Below are 13,242 nucleotides of genomic sequence, written 5' to 3'. Positions count from 1 at the left end.
TACTTTTCCACTCTGGAGGCCGGTTTCAAATTTTTGCGTTTTCAAGCCCCCAAAACGCCGTCCTCGTATAAACGATAGGGTGTTTTGTTGAAATATTTTGCCGTTTTCACCTGCAAGCGTCCTCATGTAAACGGCCCCTAAGCCAGCCCTCTGGACTTCCAGTAAGCTGTGTTCCTATTGGCTGTCCAGGCTGCTTGGTGTTATTGGGGACACCTGAGCAGCTCAGTGTCTTCCTGCTTTAGTTGACTGCAGTCAAACATTTCCTTTTCTTCTCTTCACTGAATCGGGTTTGGCTCCATTGCTTTAGTTTGTTCTTTAGGCGTTGACTTGCAGCTTCCAGCAGTAAAATCCTCTTTAATGCATTTCTTGGTGAGTTTTAGGGCTTTGTACTGGATAGTTGTCTTGGTAAATGTGGTTCTTTAGCCTCAGTTAGCACATGGTGCTAATGTGTGCAGTGATTAGTGGATTTGTTACAGCTGAGTTGTGTCTTTATCTTGGCTGTAGTGAGTCTTTAGAGGTTTTTGATCAGACACATTCTGTATTCTTGTTTGTGAACCAACGTTGGTTGTCCAGAAGGTAAGAGTTCCTGTCCTGATTCTCTGTTTAAAGAGGTTCTCTGGTAGGCTGCAGGAGACTTTAGCGTTTGGGTTGTGCTAGTTTGGTTTTTGTACTGACAAAATGACTATCTTGAGGTCCCTCCATGTGGTTTAGTGAGGTTTTCTGTAACAGTTCTACAAAGTAACCTGCAGCAGAAGACTTTGAGAGCTTTTAGGAAGTTCTGGAGACCAGACTTTAGAGCAGCAGAAACATTTGTCTGCAGTTTGAGAAGGTGAGCTTCAGAGTAGAAATAAGAAGGAAACCTTCTTGACCCGTGTGGTGAGGTCCTGTACCAAGAGTTTGAGCAGGTTGTGAAGAGTCTGTAGTTCTTTGGTCTGAAAGGACAAGAAGAGTCGACTCATTAAAGGAGAAAACGGGAGATATTGTTGGTTCTACTGTCGTTCTGCAGTTTCCTTAGAGTGAATATCAAGTTTCTGTTTTAAATGATTTACCGTGTGAGCCCAAGAAGACTTCAATAAACTCCCTCCATCCCCTGGACACATTTCATTACCACGTTAAAACTTTTTTGAATATGTTTGAGTTTTAATCATAGTTTTAGCATAGTTTTTTTTTCTCTGCTTGTTTAGTTTTGTCATCTGTGTGAAAGGTGCTAAACAAATAAAGATGAATTTATAAACTGAATAACTGACTAACTCATGATTGTGACAACAAGTATAGAAGTATTTTTGTTGTGATTTAAGGGTTTGTTTCATTTTTAAGGTTGGGGTTAAAATCTTGACAGAAAAAAAGATTAAAGAAATAAACTTAAATCAAAGGAAAAAATGAATACAATAAAACTTAAAAAGAAAATTAAGCATTAAATGAAATTAAATTATAATAAACAGACAAAATAATTGGTTAAACAGAAGATACAAAACTGGTAAATATGAAAAACATTTTTTCAACAAAAATATTAAACATGATAAACATTTTAAGTAACTCAACATTTAAAAATACAATTAAACAAGAAGAATATTAAACACTTTATACAAACCATTTAATTATATTATTAAAACTTTAAAAAGACAAAACATTTAATTAAAAAATTAAATGTTTAATTAGAAAATTATATCTTAAAGACAAAACTTTAAATAGGAATTAAACAAATTACAATGAAGCATTTAAAATCAAAATTAAACATTTAAAGGTGGTAAAACATTTAAAAAGAAAAACCTTAAAGACTTAATCTAAAAATTAAACATTGGGAAAGAAAAATAAATTTTACAAATAAGCCCATTCAACATTTGAAAAAAAAAACAAACATTAAAAAGGCAAAACATTTCAAAATCAAATCAGACATTAGAAAAGAATAAAAGGTGAGAAAAGAGCAACTAAACATTTAAGAAGAATCAAACTAAAGACAAAACATTTGAAAAGACACCAGTTAGACTTCAGAAGATCAAATTAAACAGAAGAGACGATAAAACGATCAAAAAGAGCAAAAACAAATAAAGGTCTTAAAGTGTTTTCTAGCGTGAAATCAAAGCATCAAGTTGTTTCTTCAAACATTTCCTCTTTCTATGTGCTTGGTTTGATTGTGGACAGATTTATTAAGAACTCATTTCATAAAACTGCTTTCCAGATAAAGTCTACTAGTAGTTGAAGGCATCGATCAAACTAACAGAGATCTACTGTGGGACTTAGAAAATTTCAGTCCTCAGACTGTGTAAAAGCTCAGGTCCTGAGGATTCGGGAGGTGTGGAGGCTTTGGAAAGTCTTGGAACTGAGGGTTCAACCCTCCAGCACAAAGGCTGAAGTCCAACCTCCTGAGAAAAACGGTCGAGTCGAGACTCGAATTTAAAAAAAACAACTTGAAAATGGCAAAAAATAGATGATAAATGCACAAAAAACAGAGAACTAATATCTGAGCAAATAGCTCAGGGGATAAGAAGAGAAACTACCAAGTGGAAGGTCATAGGATCAAGACCCACCACTAGCATTTTTCTTTCTTTGTCTTTAAGTTTTTCATAAAATTTAAGAAGGGTCTAGTCTTGAACCAGTGACCTATAGCTCCATAGATAAACCCTTAACTCACTGAGCTACAGATCAGCTGAAACAAAATAAATTCGTCGTCCCTTTGACATCGTAGTTTCTGTTCCTAATAAAGTGACCACATGGGTGGAGCCAAGGTGGAGTCTGGGTGGAGTCAGGGCAAAGAGGAGGAGGGGAGGTGAGTGGCGCCCCCCCCCACCACCACCACCACCACACCACCACACCTTCCCCCGCCCGACAAGTTTTTAGAAAATCCGAGTCTCGACGGGTTTTCCCGAGTTTCTGGAGTTTCCACCAGGTCGGAGGCAGAACAAGTTGTCATGAAGAGGTGTTGAAGTCGGCGAGGATGGAGTGACTTTTTATAGCGACTAGAAGAGCAGGTCTTTAACCAGCATACCTAAAATCCATGGAGTCGCTCCAGAGAAATGAAGGGAGGTCAACTTTTATCAACCTCCATCCAGATGTTCAACTTGATATCTTTACTTTGAGATTTTTAGCACCACAAACCTTTGGTATCACACTTTATCATTTATTAGGACTTTAATGGAATCCACCAGCAGATTTAGTTTTTGTTGACAAACTTTATTCTTGCCTTCGTGGGACTGCAGTATTTAAAACTGTTCCTTCTATTTGACCTCATGTTTATTAGTTTTAGTGGAGAAATTTATTTTAATTGTGGATTATTCTCTTAAAAAACAAATAAATTGAGGTTTAAATTTCTTACTTTGTCATATTTTAAATATGACAAAAATATATAAAAATAAAGCATCTTGAGACAATTTGACCTGTAGTTGTCATTATATAAATAAAACTGAATTTAAATTATATTTATCTTGTAATGTTGGAGGAATTCAGCCATACATGTTGGAAAACACATTTTCTTTGTCCATTAATCTGTTGATTGTTTTCTCCAGTAATTCATTTCAAAACCAAAACATTACATTCGTGAGGCAGGAATCAGGCAGTTTTTCACTTTTTTATCTTAGTTTAGTCAGAAAGATAGTTGACAATGTGTGAATTGTTGCAGCTTGTGAGCCGTAAAAGGTTTTAATCTTTGGGAAATCCAACTTTTGCATGACAATGTCTAATTAAAGGACATTTATTTCCAACGTAAATGTGTGATATTCATCCTCTGGAGCTTTTCTTCACATCGTCTTCCACCTGGACTGGTTTGGTCGGGAGCATGTGCAATAAACATTTGAAAAATTGCACTTTAACATCAATGAATGACACTGAAGTTTAATCTCTACATAAATGAGACCAAGTCTGGATGTGCTGCTCTGTCAATAACTCCTAAGTTTAGGGAAAGGTCAAACAAAAGAGGACAGTTCAGATAAGACTTGAGAATCAGCTTATTTTGAACAAAAATCTCAGACTTTCTGAGCTTCACCAACTATAGCAAGATATTTTAACAAAAAGCAACTCAAGAGATCCAGAAGTTGGAGAGCATTAGCTTTAGCTGAGCTAAAGAACATGTGGGACGCTAACCTAGCAAACATTTCAGACTTTTCTCTGTGAATTCTGAGAAATAATTTCCTATTTAATGACAGAGCTACACATCTGAACTCAGTCTCATTAAAACAGACTCTAATTCAGTGTCATCCATGCATATTAAAGTGCAGTTACCCAAAATGTTTGTTGCATGAGCTCCAACAAAACCTGTCCAGGGAGAAGGGCACTTTGACAAACAGGAAGTGGAAGATTCCATGCAGATTTATAGAAGGGGGAACCAGACGGTACAAAGTGTGGTCGAGTATAGAGGGGTGTTTTGTGGGTTTTTAAGGCTGATAATGATTATTAGTGAGACATTTGGAGTAGATACTCATTTGCAGTAAATGAAAGTATTTAAAATCTTGGAGTTAAACTTAGAAGAACACAAACTCTAACAGAAAACTTTGTTGATACGTTATTGTTTTGTTTACAGATGTTAAGTTAAAGGAGTTTTATTTGTGACGTATAACCAATCAAATCACTCCAGAAGACAGAGCGACCACAACTAGATAAAGGTTGCAGAGCCAAAGTAGCGTCATTTTTAAATTGATTTATTGCCGTAAATCAGTAAAAACTAAAATACTGATAATCAGTAAATCAGTGGGCCCACAATTACTACAATTCTACAATGTGTGTCTCTTTCCTTTGACTTGTTATTTGTACAATATACTATATATATGATGGTGTTTTTCATACCAAAGGCTATACTATGATGTTTTCTAGAAACATACTATGCTGCTCTGTTCTGGCCCTGGGCCGCTGCACTCCTCCTCTGTTGTTTTCTGGATTGTACTCAGCTGCATGCCTTCGTCCATCTGGCCTCAGTTGACTCTTCCCGCCTGCCGTCTCTGGAGCTGAAGCTGGACTGGAACAGACCAAAGTACCGTCCAATCATGATGCCAGCTGCCTCTCAAAAGGCTCCTTCATCTGGCGGCATTTCTTCTGAGGGGAAGCTGAGCTTCAGCAGAACTTTGGAGATGTGTTCCAGTGGTTGGTGGACGTGTGGGGAGACAGAGAGGGACCTTTGAATTGTTCAGAAAGGAAAACAGGGAACCCATTGGTATTTTTAGTTTAGGGTGCTACTGCGGTGTGTTCTTGGGTTTTAAGAGGTGAACAGGAAGTTTTTTTTTTCGTATTGATGGTCTTTTACTTTGTTCCTGGTTGGAATGTCCATCAATGTCAACGTGAAGTTCACTTTTAGTTCTGTTTATTTATTTTTATTTTACTAACACCCGTTTGCTTTTTACTTCCTCACATGCTGTGTTGTTGTAAACTTACTCTTTCAAATAAATACTCGTCTAACCCTCTGGAAACCAACGTTTGGACTGTTTTTGTGTTGCTCCGTACAACGTACTTCAAACAGCCGGGACATAACAATGTTTTGTGGACCAAAGGCTAAACTATGACGTTTGTTGGATGTCCTGCTATACTATAGGCTTTTTTAATTGACATATTATTATGACTTTTTTTTTGTTTGTTTGTTTTTTAGCAATATATCAGAATCTGAACAGTTTTAAAAATCACTATACTTTTACTTGTGCAATGAAATATTATTCTATGGCATTTTTTAGACCACATACAGACCTGATCAAAATCTTAAGACCAGTTGAAAAATTGCTAGAATTTACCTTTTAGACATTTGGATCTTAATGAGGTTTTAAGTAGAGCTACAATATGCAAAAGCAAGAAGGGATGTGACAAAAAGCACATTGAAAAAGTAATTTATTGAAAACAACAAGTAAACTGAAATAGGCTGTTTATCACCTGATCAAAAGTTTAAGACCATCGCTCAAAAAATTACAAAAACTCTCTAAACCAGAACAAAAAATGTTCTCAGTAGGACTCAGTTATGAGTAGCTCCACCGTTCTTGTTAATCACTTCAAAAATTCGTTTGGGCATGCTTGATGCGAGTGTTTCCAGGAAGCTTTTGGGAACATTGCTCCAAGTGGTGAAGATGGCTTCACGATGGGCATCAACTGTCTGGAACTGATGGTCATTTTTATAAACTTCCCTTGCCATCCAAACCCAAATGTTCTCTATGGGATTTAAATCAGGGGAACATGTGGGATGGTCCGAAAGAGTGATGTTATTCTCCCTGAAGAAGTCCTTCGTTAAGCGAGCATTGTGAACTGCAGCGTTGTCCTGTTGAAAAACCCAGCTGTTACCACACAGACGAGGACCCTCAGTCATGAGGGATGCCCGCTGCAACATCTGCACGTAACCAGCTGCCGTTTGATGACCCTGCACCACCTGAAGCTCCAGTGTTCCACTGAATGAAAAAGCACCCCAGATCATGATGGACCCCCCTCCATTGTGCCGGGTAGAAAACATCTCAGGTGGGTTCTCCTTGTCATGCCAGTAACGTTGGAAGCCATCTGGACCGTCAAGGTTACATTTTTTCCCATCAGAGAATAAAACATTTTTCCACCTTTCAATGTCCCATGTTTGATGCTGCCTGGCAAAGTCTAAACGGGCAGTTTTGTGGCGTTGAAGGAGACGAGGCCTTTGAATTCGTTTTATCACCAAAATGTCGGTGGTAAACATGATAACAGTTTGTATTAACACAAAAAAACATATACTTTGCTAAACTTAAGCTTATAGTTTTGGTGCCTAATCTTAATCAAAAACAAGAAGTCAAAATGTTACTCAAAAAATGTAATTATAATACTGATTTAAGATGGGACTCGCCTTCCATTTTCATGAGTGAAGTTTCTTAATCTCAGCTCCACCACCATTAGATGAGCTGAGTAGAAGGTGAGGAGGTCTGCATGTGTTCATATGTGGGAGAGAAAATACGAGGATAACATCCAAATAGGCTGCTATGCTAAAATAAAAAAAGACGTTGCTGTGAATGGATTTTGTTATAAAAGATTATCAGGAGGTCAAGTGTAAAATGTGCAAAAACTTGTCTGTATTTCACAGCTCAATGACCAGTTGTGGCATATTATAAAAACAGTAGGCTAGCTTATCTGTGTTGGGATGCTCTGCCAACTTTTATGTTATCACTTGTCGCTTTGACTGTGAACATATTAGAATTGGTGTAGTGCAGCTTGTTTGCTCAAATAATCATTTTATAACGGAGGGCATAACAGCCTCAGTCTGACGATACCAGCAGTTATGCACAAATAAACCAGGATGTGAAGTTTTCCGTCTTATTAAGATGAAAAATGTCATCACAATGAGAACTGTTGGATTAAAAAATGAGCTTAAAATGTTGTAGTATGCAGCAGATTTTGATTCTGACTTTTATATTTAAAGGCCCATCTCGGGACAAGAGTTGGAAACTAGCATTTGCTATAAACTCTCTGTGCAGCACATCACATTCATGCTAAGTAATGGAACTATGTTAAACTGCATCGTCCCTATCAAATAAATAAATTCAGTTCAATTTACAACTGATTAAAGCTAATAAAGTTAGCAGTTGGCAGAGGATTTTGGCTAAATTATATTGGAATAATGTGCTTTTTTTTTACCTCTCTGCAACCAATCAGTTGTTTAAAAAGTTGGTGCAATATCAATCAACCAATAGTTTCTTTACTTGACTACAACCCCGCAGTCATCAGCATTCTGACCCTCTTCTTATCTAACTCTTACTAAAAAGCTAATCAATGTATTTCCACTAATGTCAAACTGTTCCTTCAAAGCCTAAAGATTTAAGATTTTTGCATCAGCTTTTTAAAAAAAACATTAATTGTTGCTTCATCAGTGATGAATATTTATACTTTAAAGTGCAGAAAATAAAGTACATTTAAACATCTACAGTTCCTGGTGAACTTCATCTGCTGACGAAGCTGATACGACGAAAAGCAACTAAATAGACTCTTAGGTGGGACTGTTTGGTCAAAGGTTTTCTAGATTCATATGTTTTCCAAATACAAAAGTGCATTCTTGCATTAAAAGTCACATCCTCTGCCGCTGCGTGTGAGTCTGTATTATTCCTGTTTAGCTCTGACTTATCTTCTCGTATTAGGCCGTAATTTATCATAATATTTAGCGCTCAAGCTTCCTTCAAATGTGCCTGCTTTCATGTGTAATTTAGCCAATATCCTGCTCTGGCTCTGATTACAGTGTTTAAGTGCTGGGGTCCATCCGTGGCACATTACAAACAGTCCCAGTGGAGCTCACAGCTGAGCTGGGACGTGGCCTGCTGGGCCGGTGTTTACGCCGAGCAGCAGGTAAAGCTGGGAAAAGACTTGTGTGGCTATATTGTGGGACACCCAGAGAAGAAGCAGTGCATGATGGTTAAACGGCATGACCAGGGGAAATATAAAGGGTTGGAATATGAGAATTTGCCAGTGATTTATCTTTTATTTTTTGTAGCTGTTTCTCTGATAATCAGAGTCTGATTCTGTTTAAAATGGAAAAATTAAATCAGTTTACATGTGGAAGTGGGCACCCAGAGGAAAGGAAACTTTTTCTTTTCTTTGTCCAGTCTTTTTTTGTTGTTGACAGAACTGAACTCGATTTAACATCAGTCGGGGCTTTTTAACCATTTTCACAAGTTCCTCCTTGTCTCGTCTCGGCCTGATTGCAAATTAACATCTTAAAATGCTCTTTTTCTTCTCTCGCTGCACTGGAATCCTCGACTCTTGACCAAACAGTAAAATCCAAAAGAAAACTTGATTGGTTTATGAAATGAGGCCTCACAACATCAAATATTTGTCTCAGTGATGGTGTTTAAATCTTAACTCTGAGTATTTCATCTCATTTCTAAGACTGTCATATAAACTTCAGCTTATAATTGATTTGCTAATAAATGAGGGAATCTCTGTCTGTGTGTGTCTGTTCTTCGCACATCTCAGCCGTATGTCTGATCTGCTTTAAATTTGGTGGGTGCAGCTGGGGACACAAGAAAGGCCAGTTTTGAATTTGAAGTCATTTCTCGGCTCTTTTTTTCCAGAGTTTAACCACTGGCTGTGACATCTGCCTTCGCTGATGCTGGCACGCATGTAGGATCGGACACTGCACCAGTTTTGCTCATCTTCTCGGTACATTTGTGGTTTCTGTGTAGTTGTAGTGGTGGTGTTCTTAATGTGAGGAGTTAATGTTACAGAAACACTGCTGGTATGTTCAGCACATACACTTTTTATTATTTTTATTTTCAGCGCACATCTGCACGGATGGAGGTTTTATTCATGTTACTTTTACATTTAGAAAAGAGATGTGGGTTGTTATGGCTTCACAGGACAGCGGTGGTTGATGAAAATGTTCTAGGTTTGTCTTGATATGTGGATTTGCATGTTGTGTCTGCATGCATTGTCGGTTAATTAGTGATTCAAATTTTGCTGTATGGTTGCTTGTCTCACTACCTGTGATGAACTAGAGATTTTTCTCCTTCTTTTCTATTTATTGGTCCATAAAGATCTCTTACTTTTCTTGTTGTTTCTCAAACGGGTGAGGATTATTTGTCTCAGATTGTTTCGTTCTTTTTGCTCTTTATTTCTGCTTTAATAACCTCCACATAAGGAGGTGATTTATGTGTGATGAGACAATCAGAAGACATTTAGCAATTGTTTTGCAGGCTACAACTTATAAATCCTCAATAGAGAGGGTTTCTGTTAGAAAGTGGTGGTCAAGTTTCTTCATGAAGTTTCTTGGTGTTTTACATAAGTAGAAAGACATTCATTAAACATACAGTCATTAGGAGACGGCTGATGTTTGAAATGTTGCTTCTGTGTTGCATCATATCTTGTCCGTATGTGCGAGCGGCAGGTCTTTTGATCTCCCTGTGACGATGTGGCACAGGTACAACATGTAACATTTGGGTCTTAGCTTCTCTGGACATAAAGATCTGAGTTTAGCATTTCTAACAAAATTGCTATTTCATGCATGAAACAAAAAAAACAGGTAGTGTATAACGCTGACTAACAGCGAGGCAGAAAGACGCTGACATGATCAAGCTCTATATATAACAAATAATCACACGAAAGTCATTTTCACTGCTGAGTCAGCCGCTCACATTCAACATGTTCACCGTCTCCGTAAACACTAATGGGCTCAGGGTGAGTCAGCACATCAGATCTGACCATGTGGCCACTTGGGCTGGAAAATCCAGTTTCAGAGGAAACTTCAGAAATGAGCTTATCAAGCAGCAAGTGTTGCTTACAGGGGAGTTGCTTTTATTACAGAGCGTCTACACCTGAATGCTGACAGCAGACAGACGATGACGTCGTCTTTTCACAGCATGTTAAACCTGAATTTAGCCCACAGCCAGTTTCAGTGAGAAGTTTTCAGATCTTTTACTCAAGTTAGAATAGAGATAAAGCGACATGTAAACACCATTTAAGTAAGGTTTGCACATAAAATGTCATTTAAGTTAAAGCTTATAACAATGTTCAGCAAAAAGCAGAGAAATACTCATGATGCAGGAAAAATGGTTCCAGTCAAACAAAACAGAAATGATGACGTTGTCCTTTAACCACATGTGTAATGTACATTCAACCCAAAGCCAAGTCAAACACCACTGTGAAGTCTCCAGATCTTTTAAGTCAGAGTATAAATATTGCAACATATAAACACAATTGAAATAAGTTTTTCAAATAAAAAATGTCATTTCAAGTGAAAGTTTATAACATTTTTCAGCAAAATGCAGTTAACGTATCAGTAGAAAATCACTCATGATGCAGGAAATATGGCCTCCAACCACATGTGAAACATATGATCAAACAAAGCTAATTCAAACGCCACCGTGTTTCAGTAAATGTTAATGAGATACTTTTAAATTTTCATCTGTTTTGAAGCATGTATCGGATGCAGTGAGCTCTCTCTTCTCTACTCCGGTATGGTTGACCATCTTGATATTATAAAGGAATTGAAACACCTTTTGGAGCCTTTTATGCCAAATCTTGTTAAAACACTAAAAACAAACTCTTTCCGCAAGTCAGTTTGAGCTTAATTTCTTCAGATAAGGCGCCTGTCCGGTAAGTCAAACACTGTTGTCTCCTCACACTTTCAGCTGTTGGTTCCTGGAAGCAGCGTCAACCTGGGATCTCCAGGATTAGACAGTATCACGCATCCAGTCCTGTCAGACGCTCAGTGCAGCGCTGTCGGCGAGGCACACAGGAATGTTGCGTTTCTCCAGCAGAGCTATTGCATTAGAAACATCAACAGAGCCAGCTTCAAAGGGGGCTGCCTTCACATTGAATCAGTCCTGACTTCCATTAGATTAGATGGCCTTACCAACGTTACATTGCGTTAACGTTTCTTTATGGTTTCTCAAATCCCTCGCTCTGGTTCTGGTTCCCCCTGTGAAGCCACTTCAAACAGCCTCTGCCATGGCATCTCCCTTTGTGCTCTAAAACAGCAAATATGTGTCTCTCTAAAATGTTTCAGATGCGAGCTCGCAGTCGTCCCAGAGGCAGAGACAGCATCGCAACGGACAAACAAGAATCAGGGGATGATAATAAAGGAAACAAACAATAGGTGAGTGTAAAGGTAGGACATCTACTGTGCTGTGAAGAAGCAGGAGTTTGACTGACTGACAAGTGAAGATGATAAAGATGGACAGACGCAGAGGGAAAAGGGGAAAGAACAGAGAGAGAAAAGCAAATAGTGTGGGAGAAATGGTGCAGCAGTAAATCAGTGTGGTAATAGGCAGAGATGGGAGGGGAGGGGGCTGCAAAGGTCTGGAAACATATGTTTCAGTTTGTAAATAAAACAGTAAATTGCTATGGATATTGCTTAAATATCTGTGGGCTTTGTACCACGCTTTGCGGAAGTTCCTCGGAAATCATTCTGGGACTGCCTTCTTAAAATGCCAAAGCGACTTCTTAATGTCAAAGAGGCCATCTGGTTCTCGACCAATTCAAGATGTTTGCTTTTCATTTAGCTTTTTTCCCTCCTGATACTTCTTTTTTTAGATCAAATGCATCGCTTTTGTATTATTATTACCACTGGTCATCTTTTTCGCTGGAAAAGACAGCGAACCTGTGAATCATTTTTATCAGACATCGGTAACAAAGTACTTCTACTCCAGTACAGGCATGAATATTTTACTTCCATGCTTTTTCATGCATCTACTACACTTTCAGACTGATACGGCTGCATTCTAGACTCTACGCTCATCTGAGATTTTACATACAACACAGATGATCAGTCTAGAAAATAAGATGCGTTACTTTAAAATAAACTATTCAACATTATATAAGGTAGCTAAAATGATTGGACATACAGCTTTTACAGTAGTACGTAATTAATAATAATCCAGAAATATAATTTATTACCCTGGAAGTGATAGTTTTGCCTCTTGTGGGTATTTTTGCTCTAAATAGATTTCAAGCGGTGGATGAAGTTTTCAGATTTTTTTTAACCAAAGTCAGAGTAGAATGATTGCAACTTATAAGCACATGAATGAGTGAGTTTTCTGCAGACATTTTCATTTAGATAAAAGTTTAGAACAATTTTCAGAAAAAAAGCAGTTAAAGTATCAAAAAGAAAACACTCATGATGCAGGAAAAATGGTCTCAGTAATGTAGCATGTTATTGGATCAATATTACTGATGCATTGTCATAGAATTTTACTATTTGTAGTTGGTCAATGATGACTTTTAAACCATTTTATATACTGTTGTGCTGTTTAATTCATAACAGTGCGTCACATTTCGTAAAGTTATCCTATATTTTGTGTTTAAAATAGTAATCTGGAGGCTTAGTAGTAAGTAAAGCTGTCAAATGACTGCACTGTAGTAAAATGTAGCATATTTTCCATGTCCAAAGTAGAGTACTAACTAGAATCTAATAGAAATAAGCAAATTAAGTAGAAATAATGAAGCAAAAATATTAAAGATTTCCACTTTCCACTACTGAACATTTTGCTGCTTTACTGCTGCATTATTATAACTGTGAGTTCCAGACTTTAACTTGGTTTTTATGAACTGATCTTTAACTGCGTATCAACATAATGACTCATTCGGATGTGTCATGTTGTTCACATAAACAGGTCTGAGAGCAGACAGGTGGATGCTCATAAAAATACAGTATGTGTGTGTTTGTGTTCGCTATTCGTAATTTCAGAGGTTTAAATTATGGCGCTATCTGTTGAATAAGAGCGTGTGAAGTGCAAAGTCTCCTGTCAATTGTGTGCTATAGATCTTGATTCATCTGGTGCTGCTCTGTTGTGTCTAATTGTGCAGGATGTTTTGGATATTTGGGTTATTTGAATG

Source organism: Acanthochromis polyacanthus, chromosome 5 (assembly GCF_021347895.1).
Source record: "Acanthochromis polyacanthus isolate Apoly-LR-REF ecotype Palm Island chromosome 5, KAUST_Apoly_ChrSc, whole genome shotgun sequence".
NCBI lineage: Eukaryota > Metazoa > Chordata > Actinopteri > Pomacentridae > Acanthochromis > Acanthochromis polyacanthus.
This window is presented reverse-complemented; position numbering follows the sequence as displayed.